At 41.8% G+C, this 17111-nt stretch overlaps 1 protein-coding gene across 1 annotated transcript in view; it reads left to right on the forward strand.

Moving 5' to 3' along the window:
* LOC122622706 (nuclear receptor coactivator 6) overlaps positions 1-17111 on the forward strand; it is a 45198-nt gene that overhangs the window by 2205 nt on the left and 25882 nt on the right. The window lies entirely within an intron of this gene.

The raw sequence follows: 17111 nt of genomic DNA on the forward strand, positions 1-17111 counted from the left end.
CACTTATCTGAAGTTCATAAGGTTGGGTTAAAATGCATAGCAAAGTGTTTTTTAACTTTTCATAACTATATTCATGAATAATTCAAAGTAAACTTTGCAAGTAAATTTAGCAGGAAATGGAAAAAGCTACTATATACAAATGTAATCTAGCTATACTTTCTATCTCATATTAAGCTAATTAGCTATTGATCGATTAAGATAAATCTACAAATATTTCTGTGAATATCCCTTAGATTTGGTGTTGGAAGAGAATCTAACTTCCCAATTTGCACTGCAATGCAGGTACAAAAACAACGATAGTAATGGGCTTAGCCGTAGCTGCTTGGCGTTGAGGAATGCTGTCCACTTATCAGCTGCAATTAGCGATGAATGTTGAATGCAAGCCGTGCATCGCTTGGGAACTCAGACTGTCCGGCCCCTCCGCACACACATACACTCACATACCGATGCTAACACACACACACGCACACTCCCACGCTGTGTTCCTTTAATTTATTTATAACATTCAATGTAAACTCTGCTCAAGCGCCAGAGCCAAACGGCACAAACAATTTTCGATGCAAGGCAACAAAAACAGGGGGCCAGCAGTCGCGTTTGCTTGATTTTTTTATTATTTGCCACTTTGTAGGTCAGGGTTGTCGTGTGTAATGCAAAACGTGCCAGCAAATTGAATGAATAAGCGTGGCTATTCCGCTGCAAGTGCATTTACAACAATTGCAGGGTATTGCCAGAAACTATGGCCACAGCCAAATAAATAAGGCATAGAACACAAAATCTACTGTACTGCCATGCTTAATTGGTGTATAGAATTTCGCGTGATTGCCAATTGCAGTTGATAACCGGTTTGCGTCGGGCTAAACCAACTCGATAATGATCTATGTTATTCCCAATGACTTCCGTTTCCACTTAAATTAAATGTAACAAGCCTGTTGCTTTATTTCAACTTGTAAACTATAGCAAAAATACGTGATAAGATATGACATTTTAAATAATGATAACACACAGCGTTTGTTTGGGATATGTTTACTATATGATAGTTTGCATTAGAAATAGTCAAAGACTCGATTTCATTTTGTAAATGCCACTGTTGTAATTGGTTAAAGACTAAGAATAGCTATACAAAAGTGACAACGGGCTTTTTTTAACTATAGTGGTCGTCTTGCTGCGATTTCCTAATCTGCACTGACCCTATTTCCACGCAGTACCCGGAACGTTATCGATATTTACACTGTTTACATGCGATACGATGGGGGTTATACAAAGACGTGTTGGCACTCTTTACACTGGAAACGTTTTCCACCTACCGGTTGATGGATTGTTATTATTGCGGCCGGGGGAATGTTATTATTAACGCTCTGGAATTTGGGTTTAAACTCGGTTTAGAAAGCAGATCGAAGGAATACACCCTTGGCATTCATTTGGAGTAGGCGTTGCAGCCAATCTGATTCGATTTGTTTTGTTATGGCCCCGATTTTCGCGCTGTCTTCTTCGCGTTGACGCGTGACAAAGAGTCATTAAGTTCTGTTTAAGGTGAAATCGATTTTCCGGGCCATTAGGCGCCATTAGAATCGACGCTTATTTGAATTTTCACATTGTTTAATTATTATTGCGACGACAACTTTGGTCGGCATTATTTATTAATCAATAAACAAAATGAAACCTTATCAAGGTTATTGCTCAGATTGTATTTGAAACTTTTTTGTTCATTATATTTCATAATGTCGACATGTTTATGTGGGATTTACTAACTGATAAGCAGTAACTTGTTGCCTTTTTCAAGTGCGAATACCGTAGATGTTGGATAATTTATTAAAGAAATTTATCATTTACAAGGTAATTGCATAAGCCAAATAACGATGAAAAATAATGACTCAGCCCGAATTTCTATGACTCATTAGAGTTCCTTGTATACAAAATAATTTGTATGTGTACTTGACTAAAAGGGCTAATATTTGTGCTATGAAGAGCTTAACTAGAACTGATTCCTCGTGCTCGGGATTTTACACTAGTTATAAATGGTATTTTGCTTATCATCGGAGCGACACACTTCCCACCTTCCCCCCGACGATAGTTGAGCATTTTCTGTGCGAACTGAAGTTGTTATCAGTGCAATTGTTGCTTTGTAGCGCCTAATTGCTCTTGGCTTTTTCGCTTTTGTGCTATGACTTACGACGAGTGCCGAACGGGGCCAAGAACAATGCTGGGGAATGGAAATTTGATTAGCATAAAGCAGGCGGACTCCTGATGGCAGGACTCGAGAAACCCCCCACTCGCAGTGCCAAACATCGTCATCCTCGAGTCACATCATTAATCTTGGCGCACAAAAGGGTCGAGACCGCCTTCTCGGCGCACTAAGAAGCAGCAAAATGTTGTCAAAAGTTGCCAAAGCAACGCACCGGGCTATTAACTCTCCTCTCGTTCGCCCAGTACTTTTGGCCCACTCGCACTCTCGGTTTCTACGCTTTTCCCTAATGAAATTGCTTTGATTTCTCGAAAAGCTGGTAAAGTTTTCTCATCTAGCGTCGAGACTTTTGCAGCAGCAAATTACACGAATCCTTGTGGCTTTTCCTTTTCGGTTTTTCTGGAGGTTGACACTTTTTTGCGGGGTTAATAACGATGGTTGTACAGCTAAATTAATAACAAAGGACATTCCTGGTGCTGCGCATGAATAATAATAAATTTGTATATATTTATGAAGGGAAAACGTATTCTATAACTAGAAAAACACATTACACCACCTTATAAATATCATTTGCATCTTTACAATTTGTTTAGTAATTATGGAGAACAACTATTGTTTATTATATATTCGCTTTGATGGTGAAAGCAGCTTTTTGAATTGGGGGAAGATGCGACAAGATAATCAAATTATTCCCGAAAATGTGGCGAGTCCTTGGGGTTGGCCATTTGGCGGTTGAGTTAAAAGTTGACACTTCTTTTTGGGGGTTAATCGCGTCGCTGGCTGTGGCTGTGGCTGTGCGATGTGTATCTATCTATTAAAAAATCGGGGCGAGTCGAAGTGGCCAAAAGACGATGTGGAAACGACGACGTCGACAATCGCGAGTGCGCTCTCAGGAAATTGTTTTTGGGAGCACGTCGGAATTAGCGCCAATAACAATGGGCATGCGAATGCGTCTGCGAATGTGAGCGGGTCAGCCAGCAGATGAAGTCTCGTGGCAAAGTCAATTTCCCCTGGGAAAACGGAAAATTCTCAACAGAGACCAAACAAAAGGAGAATTTCTTGGGGCACAATATTATTAGCTCAAATCAATGAATGGAGTATTTAAGTGGTACTTCCAATTTGCTCAATTTTGAGAAATAACAAACATAAAAAAACTAACAAAACTTATTTGATGCCATAATATTTTTACTCACTTTATAAAAAAAGATTAGAAATTTATAAATACATACGTAGCGCAAAGTTGTAGGCAATACTTTTTCACTCCCTAATTGCGTTTACCAACACTGCTCAGGAAGTCGCCGGCTTCATGTCGTTCATTGTTGTAGAACATTTGAAATATTTCCCCCGCCTAATCGACCAATTTCCGATGCTGTCCATGTATCATCCCAGCCCGGAATCCCCACTGCCGGTTGCCAGTGACTGAACTAAGCAGAATGGTGGCCAAAAGGGGGTCAGACACAGGCTGGGGCAGGCATAAATTATTTCAGACCCCCGAATGTCTAATATGGCGGCGACGGATATGCGAATGCTTTCCGCCAGTTGGATGGGCACCGCACAATTATGGATAGCTGTTTAGGAACTTTCAAATTTTCAGGAACTGAGCTACAAATACATTTCATGTTTAAATGTATCATTAATCAGGAAAGTTTCACTCAAGTGTACCCCCAAGTGCAATAATGAAGTGTGGAATTAAATCAACTTTGGGTCTCTAATTTCCCAACCGCCAATGTTGTTTTCCAAGCATGAGTTGTCCACTCACTCCCCTCCAATCGATTCGGTAACAATTGTTGTTGTTTGTCCGTGCTGTGCTGTTTTCATTAGGGGTTATTCCGGTTTGATCTGCAGCAGTGGACGAACAATGGAGGTGGAATGGAGCCGGCAGTGGGAACACAAATCCAAACTAAATCCCAATTCCAGACCAGAACTCGTTGCTCACCTTCGTTCGCAGGACGAGCACACACACATACACATACACGCTCACATGCAAGAGGTCCTTCCTCTCCGCGTGCGTTTCATCTGTCATTTATCCCGTTTGTTTCTCCGCTTGTTGTTATTGCTGCTTGCTGTGCGTGTTTTTTGGCTCTCTGGAGAGTCGAGAGGTTTTTGATTTTCGACATGTCGCTGCTTCTTCAACCCTTTTTTCAATGTATGTTTTTGTGTGTGCTTGTGTATGCATCTGTATTGTGTGCGTGTGGAAAGTTTTGCATTTTTATTATAGATAATTTGTGTACAGGTTTTTTGCGGCTGCCGCGCAAACTCCCAACTTTTGAACCTTCTGGTTGCTCCACACGTCCGTCCCCACTTCCGCTTCATCCTCGTGCTCATTCTCATTCTCGTTCTCATCCTCGTCGTCGTCGTCCTGTCTGCACTCTGCATATGTTGGATGTTGTTTATTTCCATTCCCACCCCCGCCCACTTCCATCCCCCTCCACTGCTGTTGTTTTTGTTGTTTTGTGTGTGTGTTTGGGGAGCCATAATTAATTTTCGACGTTTGCCTGTGAAGTCTGGCAACGTTGCAATCAACCGCACAAGTTCTCTACATTAGAGAAAAAGAGTGAGAAAGGATAGTGATAGAGAGAGAGAGAGCGTGCGAGAGGAAAGGAGAGAAAGAGAGCTCAGGGAATTGTGTATTTATTTGTTATTAATGGAAAATAATTGCACCTGCAAAAGTCCACCTCATAAAGATCCTAACTACGTTCTTACCACCTTGATATCGTAAAAACTCAATGAACCATATAATCATTCAAAAATCTGTATAGTTTATATAGAACATAAGTTACAGCGCGCAAAAAGTAATGAAAATCTCAATTACGTTGCGTGAAGCAGGATTAATTCAAATGGCAGCAGCCCATGCAGATACATATAAACAAACGGCTTTCAAAAGAACAACCCCAAAGGTTGCTAAACATATGCCGCCAAACAAAATCGGGTTGTCAAGTCAGATTAGCAGATTTTTACCATCTCATCCCTTTTACAAAATATTCCGTCTGCGTTGTATTGAACATAAAATAACAGTTGCCATTACAGCCTTTTCCCTGTTGTGACTCCAGTTTACGAGGCGGTGTTATTGGCTCGACTTGTTTCCCGGCTGACAAAGTTTGGCCAAAAGTACAAACACCCCATCCACACGCACACAAAACATCAGCATGCATTTCCGATGCTCAGCCAAGTTGCATTATTAACAAAATTTTACCGCCTGACGAGCTCTCCAAATCGAAATCGGGGCGAAAAAGGGGAAGCCCCGGGCATCTTACTGCACTCCAGCGGATGCATTTTGCATGTCATCCAGTTTCATCGGGGGATCGCTCATGTGTGCACTCTGTATTTTGCATTTGTGCATTTGTGCATTGTACAATGCCACTTGACATTCGCATTCACATTGGCCGATTCCACGGGAGCGGGGAATCCCCTGGTTGTTAATGGGTTAATGGTCTTTGAATGTTCAACTTGGGGTTCTGCCAGCTCATGCATTTCTCCGCAAAAAGCGGTAGGGGAAATGCAGTGTATCTAATTTAGTTATTTGCGAGCTAAGAGTACACGAATTTTCTAATTTATATTTGGGGATTTAGATAATTGTGTACATTTCTACACAAATTAATGACACACGCTGAGTTTTTTGGTCGGATAACTACTTTTATAAATTAGACACACACATTTCACCGGGATATTTTATTATATTCCAATATATTATGGATTTTTATATCACCACAAATAATGCTAAAATGTACAATTAATTACCGCTTACCACCTCGATTAGCAACAACAGCCTTAAAATAATGAAACGCACAGTTTGCGCACACAAGTACACATAAATATTTTAATGCATGTTTGAGCATTATGTCGGCCGCCAGTTATTATGATAAAACCGAACTCAAGTTTGCTTTTCGCCTTCCGCTACGCTTGGTTATTTCCATGCCCCTTGGCTGGGTTTTCGGATCCGAATCGTTTGGGTTCTGCACCGGGTTTGGTTCACTCCCTCCAATGCCTCATTGTGAATTCAGCGGGTAAACATTTGCACAAGTGTCCGGATCGTTGAAGCCAGTTATGGACTTTTTCAGCCGCGAAATACATTTGGCAGCGCAAGATGGTTGATGGGAAAGGTGGCCTGGATACAAAGGCAACAAATGTTACTAATACAAATTGTAGTCAGTAAATGGATGATAAGGATAAAAAATATCATAAGTTCTATCCTAATGTAGCTTAGTTTCACTTGTAATTGATAAGTATTTCTATAAGTACGTTCCCAGCTCTGCGTTTTATTCCTGGTGTATCCATAGAATTGTAGTTTTGTGGTGGATTATGAGCTGCTGAGTTACTAAATGCCGGTTAATTGCGATCGCGTGCTCAAGGAGGGAAAGGGTTAGTGTCCGAATTGCAACAAAATCGAAAGCGGCACGAACAGGGGGACGACTGCCATGGAAGTTGACCCAGTTCCAAGTGGGGGTATGAGATACAATGACCTTAATGTTGTTGGCCAGCAAAAGTGGAGCTTAACTTTGTGTGCAATGTTGAAGAAAACTTTGCATATTACGGGTTGGGATAGGACGGGCTGGGATGGGAAGGGGATGCAGAATGGGTACTGCTGCTGGGTGGCTTCTGGCTGGAGTGGCCTGACTTTGAAAGTGAATAGCTACCATGGCTCAAACCACTTTCCAATGCACCAGAACTGCCCCAGCCACCCGTTCATTCCCAGGGGCATTTGCATTTGCCCAAGAGCTGGAGTCCTCATGCTGTTATAAACGATGTTGATATGCATGAATGGTTGATTTTCCGACATTCAGTTTCAGTTCTTTTCCTTTTTATCGTACTGCCCCTACCCGAATGTTCTTTTCGAGCAGCAACAGTTTGTTTCATAATCCAATTATTGTCAACTTGGTGTCACTTTTCATTGATGAAATTGGAGATGTTCCACTTTACTTCCTCTTGCAAGAGCTGAGTTCCAGTTCCATGGATACATTTTGATGGGGTGTTGATTGGGCGGGCACTCATGCCTGAAAACGATTTCTTTTGAGGTCACTGGGTGCGAGGAGTGTCTCTCCTCTTGGTATACTTGGTTGTGATTATTGTTTGCTTGATCTATGGCTTACTTAATCCGCTTGGCAGACCGAATGCCCTCTGTTCCGCTCTGTCAGATCGTTCAGTAATCAATCAATTACCCCTAAAGGTTCTGCTAATTACTGCCGGATAATCCAAGCCAAAAATAGCTAAATAATAAGAATCTCGCAGCTGCAGCCGGAGCGTGTAATGGTCGATAATGATGGCAACAAGAGTGAGGGTAGTGTGGATAGTGAGTCCATAACTGGAAGACGAACAAAAGCATCTGCCGTCGTTCGCAGTAGTTGCATGTAATCTAAAGAATACCTGCCGGCCATATCGGCATCTCGCAGTCCGCACAACTAACTTCTGCTAATCCAAAGGCAGTTCAATCAGGAACAATGAACCAAACAAAGAGCCAGCAACAAGGAGCGCGGAGTTGAACGTGGAGTAGGAGTTGGAGCTGGAGCTGGAGATGGAACGAAAACGAAACACGGAGCTTATTGACAGAGGGGCAAACATGGTCTGTCCACCACACACACGGAACCACAGTTGTGGTCAAGATAGTTGGCAATAATCCCTAGTACTTTTGATATCAAACATAAACAAAACTTTTACGGTCCGTGTTTAAATTTTCACCAATAACTTTGGTATTTTTTGTGAATATCCGGATTTGTTATTCTTTTCAATATTTTACGGGTAATAATACATTGCTAATCTGTCGCTTAAGATCTATTCTCTTGAAGACAGCTGTATGCCTAGAAGGATAACACACGCTGTTTTGTTGCTCTGGCAGTATAGGTACAGGTAGCATCCATATCCCATCTAGTTTTTGGTTCGTCTGCTGGACAGCTGCAAAAACTGCAGCAGCAGTAGAAATTGGCCAGCCACTTACCAACGCTCTTCACTTCAGTTCGAGTTCCTTTGAGCCGGGTTATTTTGAAGCATTTGTGCCAGGCAACCCAACCGGGCAACCAACGTATTACCTGTTGTAAGAATGTATCTAACAAACGCATGCACACACATTTGCCCACTCCATCAGTCGATTGATTCTGTTTTAGCCTTCTTTTCGTTGCTTGGTCTTCACTTGCCAAAATTGAAGATGGATGGATGGCTGGTAGAACCATCGAGTTGTACGAAATGGTTCGGATGGCCAAGAGAGCTGCTGATGCAGTGCGGAAAAGTTATAGTTGGGGAATGTCTATATGGGTAGCCAGGAGATGAAGTGAGTGCAGATTGGAGTTTGCAACACCATGGGTGGTACATACTAACTTTATTTGGCCACTCAACACAGCCTAAACAATTTCAATTTGCAAAAGCAACACAGTAATTGCTTTTAAATGAAGATCGATCAATTGGTTTTTGATTTTTGGAAAACCTGTCTTGCTTCGCTTCAGAATAATTATTAATTTACGAAATAGGTGTCGTTTATGAAGTCATAAGTGAAATAACACGTAGAAACAAAATTTTATTTTAACGTTTTGCCAATTAAATCGAAAAGTTCAGATTTCTTAATGGAGCAAGTGCAATTAATCTGTATCTGTTAACTTCCGGGCGCCTTCAATGTGTGCGAATGTATCTGTGAGCGCGTACGTGTGATGCATTCCACTCTACTCGCTCTGCATATTGCACTTTGCTTGGAAACGAAATTCCAAACTGAATTTCGCCAATCGCCAACAACAAAATGCCAGCGAGGGGGGCGAAGTGGGGGGCGCCGAAAAGAGAGCGAAAGAGCGAAGAGGCGCAAGAGAGGGAGGCTGAGCGGGAGCAAAGCTCATCCATTAGTTGTCGTCACACACAACCTGAGATATATTCTCATTGTTCTTGCTTCTGCTTCTTCTTTGCCTCTTCTTAATTCTATAGACACGTATGTATGTATGTGTGTGTGTGTGTATCTGTCATTGTGTTTGCATAGGTAACGCGGGAGAGAGCGAGATGGTCAGATGGGGCTGAGCCAGCGAGAGATTGACAGATAAACCTGCGATGAGGTGAGGTTATGTTTACTGGACCACCTTCGCAGGTTCCCTCAAATAAATACGCACACAGATACAGATACATATGCAGATGCAGATACCCTCTCTCCCTCTCTTTTCCAGTCTGTGGAAGGCAATTGACCGATGCTGCTGAAAGCGCATCTAAAAAGGTAATTTGCCTCACTTTTGAGGATACTTCACATCATTCGCTGTTAAAAGAACCTCTTTTTGTTCTTCCCTTACTGGTGTTTAGCTACCTGCTCTTTATTGACCAGTGTTTGGGATTGATGGGCTAAATTATTTCACATTAATGTGGGAACAATCTCCAGGGGAGAAAGAGGGAAGAAAAACTGCACTGAGATCAAAGATTGATCGATAGGCAAGTAGATCGTTTTGCGATAACTTTCTCAGTAAATTACAAAATTCCATATGTATACCAGAAATGTTGTAAAATTGTTTTGTATAAAATGTCTCTAATTTCACAATCTAATACTAGACTTTCTTCGAGGTGACCTTTTGAACTTTGTACGCTATGAAATCGTGGGTGCCATGATCTTGATAATTTTCTCTCGTTGTCTTATACAATCGTAGCTAACAAAGCAGTCATATGTTAATTACCATATATGCTAATTGTGTTTATTTCCCGGTGCTAATCCAATTTCTTTTTGTTTTGTCATTCCAGGTATGTAAATAGCTCATAATTACGCGCCACAAAAAATGGTAGATGGATATTTCTCGATATGGAAGTTGGTAACAAGTTTCCTAACAATTTCGGATGCAAATAATCTGTACCACAAGTTTAACGACCTTTTGGGGTTACTTAACATTTAATTGGGGTAAAACGAGGGGCCATAAACCCAAGTAATTATGGCAAGGAGATAGCGTCAAGTGAAGAAAGAGATTTCCAAATGATGTACAACCTGAACGTGACAGACTAATTGACGGAGAAGCTAGTATCCTTGGCCAAAAGTCCTTGATGCCTGCTTATTTATTTATGAAGCAATTTTTAAAGGACGAGGCGGCCGCATAAAGTGGCATCATAAAAACATGGCCAAGACGGCAGTGGAGCAATCGAGGAAGTGGATTAAAACTAATTTCCTACGTAATGCACACACTCCAAGAAGCGGGGGATATTACTTGGGGATTCCGGCGGTGTGGCAGTCACTCAACTCGACTGAACTCAGCACAGTTCGGTTCAGCCATTTGGCCCCAGAGAACGACACAAAGCAATCAAAGCGCAACCAACTGGGCGAACCGACCAACTTCCATTTCCCGCCCCCTCCCGCTTTTCCGCCCTTTATAGCCAACCACTATGCTGTCGGTCAACGGAGCAGAACCACCCGGTTGGACCCACCAACTGACAGTCAAAAGAACAGCCAGCCACAAATGGCCATAAAATGTATGTGTATACAGCAGTGGTCAAAAGCATGGCTCTAAAGGTGCCACTTACGAATTTATGGTACTTTGATAGCTACGGAAGTTAATCGAATATATTTGGGTGCTCTATAATGTATTAAAATGCAATATATTAGCGGGAAATCTAATTTAAAATGGGATTCATGGCTTTCCATGGGGGGAAACTAGGTAAAACTAGGTATGCTAATTTTTTGACCGTAATTGTATTATAAAAAGAAGGCGAAAATCGAGGGGAATCCAGAGGGTAAGAAAGAAGATTACGGTAGAGGGGTTTTGAGAAATTACTCTGGCTACAACGTTATAATATTAGCTGTTTTTTGATGTTTCTGCTGTGCTGGCTTTCAGCTTTGACATTTGTGGGCTAAAAAATAATTACCGCAATATACATATATAGGCTCAGAGAAACAGAACAGTTAGGCACTGCAACAAAAGTTGGTTTCCATATATACAAATTAGGTAAATGAGGACTAGTGAAATTTAAATAGTTCTATATTTATATCATTTGAGTAATACCCTCGTTAAGAAGTATACATTTTATTACAAATGATAAGCAATAAAATATTAATTGTTGCACAATTTTTGTGAGTGTCGGTAATAAAATCAAAACGCTCCCCTGCTTCTACGCCTCGGGGTTTTATGGCTAATATAATTTGGCACTTTGATTGCTACAAGTCGAGGCGGTGCGAAATAAATGATTACTTGGCATGTCGAGGCAATGAACCCCAGACAATATAAATCCGAATTGCCATACAAGTTGACTTGGTCAATTAGCACACAAATCCAATGGCCAAACGCAAACGCTAGGCGTTAGCAACCAAATGATATCGGGTTAAAAATAAATGCAAATTAAATAAAAATGCGTTTGAGCAGGCAACTAGCCAAAATATTTAGACTATAAACTATTTTTCCGCAGCGAATGTGCTGTATCTTTTATTTGCTTACACCTCTTTATTGCGCCATGCATGAATGGACCGATATCGAATTTTATTTTTGGCAAGCGCTCGAAATTCGCCGAAATTATAAATAATAAATTGTAAATTGTTTTATTCTGTTTTGTTTTATTTTTTTTTGCTTCCCATTTGCTGTTTTTCTCATATTCTGCTGACTTTTAATAGGCCAACTACAACATTTTTCGTGGCTGTCAGCATTTCTCACTTCTGTTTTCCCAATTTCCACCCACCCACTTGACCTGACCCATTGAAATCGGGGGGTTCGCAATTAATTGCCATCATCTGCCTACATTTTCGAGTGTATTTAGGTGTGCAAGTTTGATGTGCGAACCATTTTTAGAGGCTTACACAGCATTTTCCGACTGTTTGATTTGTTTTCGGCTCATTTCCAAGGGTTTCATGCGGGTTGTGTGGAGAACTATGCAAATTTGGCGGAAAATGGTTCAACTTCTGTGGGAAAATGTTGTATGGAATCTAATGTCTTTATAAGCACAGTATGAAGTGACTTGTGTGCAAAAAAAAAACCAAATTAATTATCAAGCAAACATTTAAAGAGAGCATTTTAGCTATTTTACTTTTACTACTCTTATTTCTACCCTTATTTTTGTGAAAAATTAGCAGCTTAGGCACTTTGAATGGTTCGACTCTAGAGCTTTTAGAATATATTTTACTCTGCGAAAATAAACCTTGCTTTATTCATGGCAGGCAAAGTGATTTTAAAGAGCCATTCACAAATATCTTTTCAGTAGATCCTGCACTCCTTTCCTGTCTGTCGGCCACTCGAACCCCCGTCGATAATCGGATTAGAATTTCTGCTCCTAATTGGCACTCGACAGGGCGGTAAACCGTTTGCTCAAACCGCCACGATTGCAGCCCCCTGTCTTTTTCATGTTTGGCCACAAATTCTGGACAATGGCCAAGCACCTCAGCGATTATGTGTATGTGTGTGTTGGGTGTGTGTGTGTGTGTCTGTGTATTGTGTGTGTGCTAGTGTGCAAACAAATAATTAACATTTTTTGCATTTTGTTGACTCTTATTTTTTTTGCACTGCCCATTCGCGCATTGTTTGCCATCAATTCTTACACTTGCCCGCAAAATATCTAAATATTATGCTAAAGCAAACACAATTTGTAAACAGCTGCGAGTGCAACTATTCGTTCGACCCTCGCACTCCGCCTCCTTCCGCTGCTTCTTGCCACTTGGCAGTGTGTTTTTGTTAGTATTGGCACAGTTTCAACCGCGGCGCACCGACCACGCCCTAATTGCCTCGGAATCGCGGCGGCCTTTTGGCTTTTTTGTGGCCCCAAATCGCCTGCGCTGAGGCATTTCAGCTCGAAAAGCTGCGAGTTGACCCACACAGAGGGAAAAATAAACAGAATGCTTAGCCAAATTATGAATCTGTAGTGGCCGAGTTTACATTGATGCTTCTGACGGCAGGAAAGATAAATTGATGGCGAAAATCATGCACGGAATTCTTGGGTATTTGATCGCTTCAATTAGATCGTTCGTTTGAATTGAATTTTACAATCAATTTTGCCCCTTTGTGTATCTATGTACTTTGAATGGGCATAATTAAATATTTTGCATTGGGGCTTGTCCTCCTTAAGATAGTTTATTGCACATGTATTCTCAAGAAAACCAATTTCGGGTGCGTCCATTAAACGAGTAAAATAGTGTGACATCAACTTTTGTGTTTGCCCAATTCAAAATCCACCTCGATCCCCTGCAGCCTTATATCCATGGCTCATAACAATTTGAATTGCAAGTGCCTGTGGCGAGAGTGAAATAATTGACAACTTTTGAGTTTTCCTCACTTTTCCTTCGTCGCTGCTGCGGTTTGTTTTCCTTTTTGGTTCGCTTGTTGTCTGCAACGCTTTGATTTTATCGTCTAGAATTTATTTTCACATCCTTTTTGGCTTTCATTTGTCGTCTCGACGTTTCATATTTAATGCTTTCTTTGGTCCGACGCAAAGATAAGGCGAGATTTCCTAAGAGTGTCCTCGGGCAGGATGTTCTACACAAGTGTCCTTTTCTGGTTTGGCCAAATCTTAAAATTGAGCGATAAATTTGCAAAAACTGCATCTTCTACTTCACTTAGATACACAATATTCCTTTTTGGAACTATTAGTGTTGATTTACGCATACCTGTTCATTTGGAATGAGTCGCATTACGCTTATTCCTTCTCTTGAAGTCCTGGCAGCAGGATCTCTTAAAGGAACAGCATAACACTCCTTAGGATGCTGAACTCTGTGCTGAAGTCTCTGTGCGAATCATTCGTAGCCTATGGGCCACGATTTATTTATGCAGGTGTGTTCGAGATATGCAATTGCCCACTGCCAAGCATCCTTGTGCGTTTGTCATATTGCAATTTGCAATTACTCCTTGCCAGACCGCAGATACACACACAAATACGAGTGTGTACACACACACAGATACACCAAATGAATGGACCTGAGTCCTTTGATAGTCCGGCCTCCATTTCCCCAACACGTCCTTTGTGTTCGCGTGCTGTGCTGTCTGCGGCTGTTGTGTTTGCCAGCGAGGAGAATTCAAATTATTTGCGTTTATTTTCGAGAGCACATTTAATTAATAACCAGGCGGTGATTATTCCCTACACCGAACGCACTGGCATATGACACTTTCGCGGTGGCTCGAATTACTGAAACGAAATATACCTCGGGGCACGCGACCCAACGAATCCCTTTCTTTCCTGAAATAGGTACGTTAAACAAAATGTTTCTGTTTTGCCGAGCTGTGCGGGAAGTTAAAGAGAGTGTAAAACCAAAACAGGGAATATGTACACCGCTTGCAACCGACGTTTATATACCCTTTTGGTATCAAATTCTAAACTTCAAATGAGTATCGTTATAAATAGTTTCGAGTTTCTTCAGTTTGCTTTAGAAGGTTTCTAGAAATGCGACTCAAATGCAACTACCCTTTTAGAAAGGGCACGAGAAAGGAGTGATTCAGTCAAGCGGACATAATAGATCCGGCCAAAACGAAATGACATCGGCTGAGGACGCCGGCCACTTCAGTGTGACAATCTAATTACACGGCTCGATGTGCTCGAAGCATAAATTCTAACCAACAACCATTAGTGCAAGCACCCTGGAGCCGCCGCTATCACCACCCCCTTGACCTTTTGATCCCCCGTTCGGTGGTGGCCTTTGATGTCGCGCCGTGCATATTTGAATCCATCAATTGAGTGAATGATTGCTGAAAAGGGCTGTCTGAATCGCTGCTACCGTTCCCCTCTAAGCTTTTCGATTGCTGTCCATTTGGTAATATTAAATGGATGAGGGCCGGGCCATGCCGAAGGAGTAGCGAAATGGCCAGAATCGTAATCGTAACTGAAGCACAGACGGAACAAATTTATTGTTCATTGTCGGGCTAAACACGTATTGGCCATAAAGCGTACACGTCGCTGGGCCGGGCCAATCTGGCCAAAAGAATCGGGTAACGAAATCAAAATAAAATTGTCGGTTAAATTCTTTTTCTTCTTTTCCAGCGGGGCGAACATAATCGGGGGTTGAAATGGGGAAATGGTTATGCGATGGCCTGGTTTTCAAATGCTTTTTTAAAGTGCCTTTCTAGTCGTTTCACCGAATTGCGAATTCTCATTATATATGAAATATTCAACATAAAGGCCAGAACAATTTTCGTGGTACCTATTAAACAATAAGACTGACTTTTAAATCATACTTGTTACCATTTTCACGAATCCCTTTTCATTTACCTACGTCAAATATCAAATCCAGATCGGTCAGCCGGAATACCCAAATAAAAAGAAATTTCCTTAAATGTTATATCCTGACATTGGCAATTGAATTCACAGATTGCAGATTGTAAACCCTTAAACCTTTTTTTAAGCACCCCTGAGGCTATTTTATACGTTTTCGTTTGTTGGAGGGCCATAAAAAAGCTGGGAAACACGAATTCAATTGGCCGAATTATACGCTCCCCTAGGCGGATACTTGATCTCCTGGCTACAAAAGTATCTCAACTTGATTATACCTCCGCATTGTATTGACTGCCCATTTCGGAGATTCCGATTTGCGACAATAACGAATTAACGGCAGTGTGTGGAGCGGTCTGTGAAGAAGGGATCAATGGTCATGGGTAATAGCGTTTCCCGCTGGACCGGACCTGTTGTTCATCCAACTTAGACCTTTTTTTTTGCGTACGTTTTCCTTGACTCGCATTGCGGTGACTGCCAAGAGTTGGCAGACAGACAGACAGACAGCGTCAACAGTCAGCGGCGGTCAGGTGATGTGAGGGGGATGGCTTCCAAAGGGGGTTACCCGGTGCTCCGTGCTCCGTGCTCCGTGGTCGGTGCTTCAGGAGGGGTGTTCCAGTTCGTTGACTTTCACGTGCGACGGGCGTTTGAAAAGCCGGTAGGTTGTTTTTTTTTGTATTTTTTTTTATTATATTTATTGTGGCCCCTGCCTTCGACTTTTTGCTACTGCTCTTGTATTTTTTACGACAGTTTTACCTGTGCACGCGTTGGCTTTTGTAAATGACAATTTTACCGTTTTGTTGTGGATGTCTGTTCACTGAACGCCTCACTTGTCCTACCCCCTCGGCAAAACCAGTCTGAAGTGCTTTTAACCATGGGATGTGGTGCTGACGATATATCTAGGCCGTAAAATAGCTAGATTTCCAGTTAGAAAGTGTGATATAACAACCCATTAAAATTACGACATTTTCAACCACCTGTCTGGATCTATGAAAACTAAACCTCGAAAATATTTCTGTATAATAAAATATAATAATATATTTTTGTTTTCTTGGCTTAATCGCGTTACCTTATTATGATGGTATTAGCTTTCAAACTGTAGGAAATATGGTTTGTTGTCTGTGTGAAGCTCAAAATTAAAGTTGGTATGTAAATTATGGTCAGAATGACAGCACTGATGAGAAGTGCTGGGACAGCAATTTGTTAAGCCGCTTCAATGTGTTCTTTTGGCTTTATTATAATGGTTGTTGCCCCTGTTGTTGTTGCTCTCGCTGTGCATGGCAGGAAATTTGTGTTATGACTTTGCTAATGTCAAGTGCAAACAAATGTTTAAGCCAAACGACGACGCAGGCGAAGCTGAAAATGAAGCCAGAGCAGCAGCAGCAGCAGACAAACCAGCCAGCCAGCCACCAAAACGAAACGAAAATGGCCATAACATTTGTTGCAATCAGCATAATCAAAACAGGGGACTTTGGAGCGGAAAGGGGGCTAAGTGAAGCGGGAGTGGAGGAGGATAATCACACCGCAGGAGGGTACATAAATGCAAAAGGCAAAGGTGAGCTCAGGTGAGCCAGAGAGTGTGAAACGGAAAATATGTTTCTGATTCAGTTTCGGTTTCGGTCTCAAGTGTCAGGTTATTGCATGGCAGGTGCTCGAAGATGAAACGCGATACCAGCGGAGGGCGGGAGTGGGGGAGTGGGGGGATCCGATTCCTGTTCCCGGCTTCACTTGATTCCCCAGCCCCGCCGCTGCCAGACTCCTCCTCCCCCGCCTGTCTGATCCGGCCAGGTTCTAGTCATCCTCCCGGCAGCCGGCACTT

The sequence above is a fragment of the Drosophila teissieri genome, chromosome 3R (genome assembly GCF_016746235.2).
Source record: "Drosophila teissieri strain GT53w chromosome 3R, Prin_Dtei_1.1, whole genome shotgun sequence".
Taxonomy (NCBI): domain Eukaryota; kingdom Metazoa; phylum Arthropoda; class Insecta; order Diptera; family Drosophilidae; genus Drosophila; species Drosophila teissieri.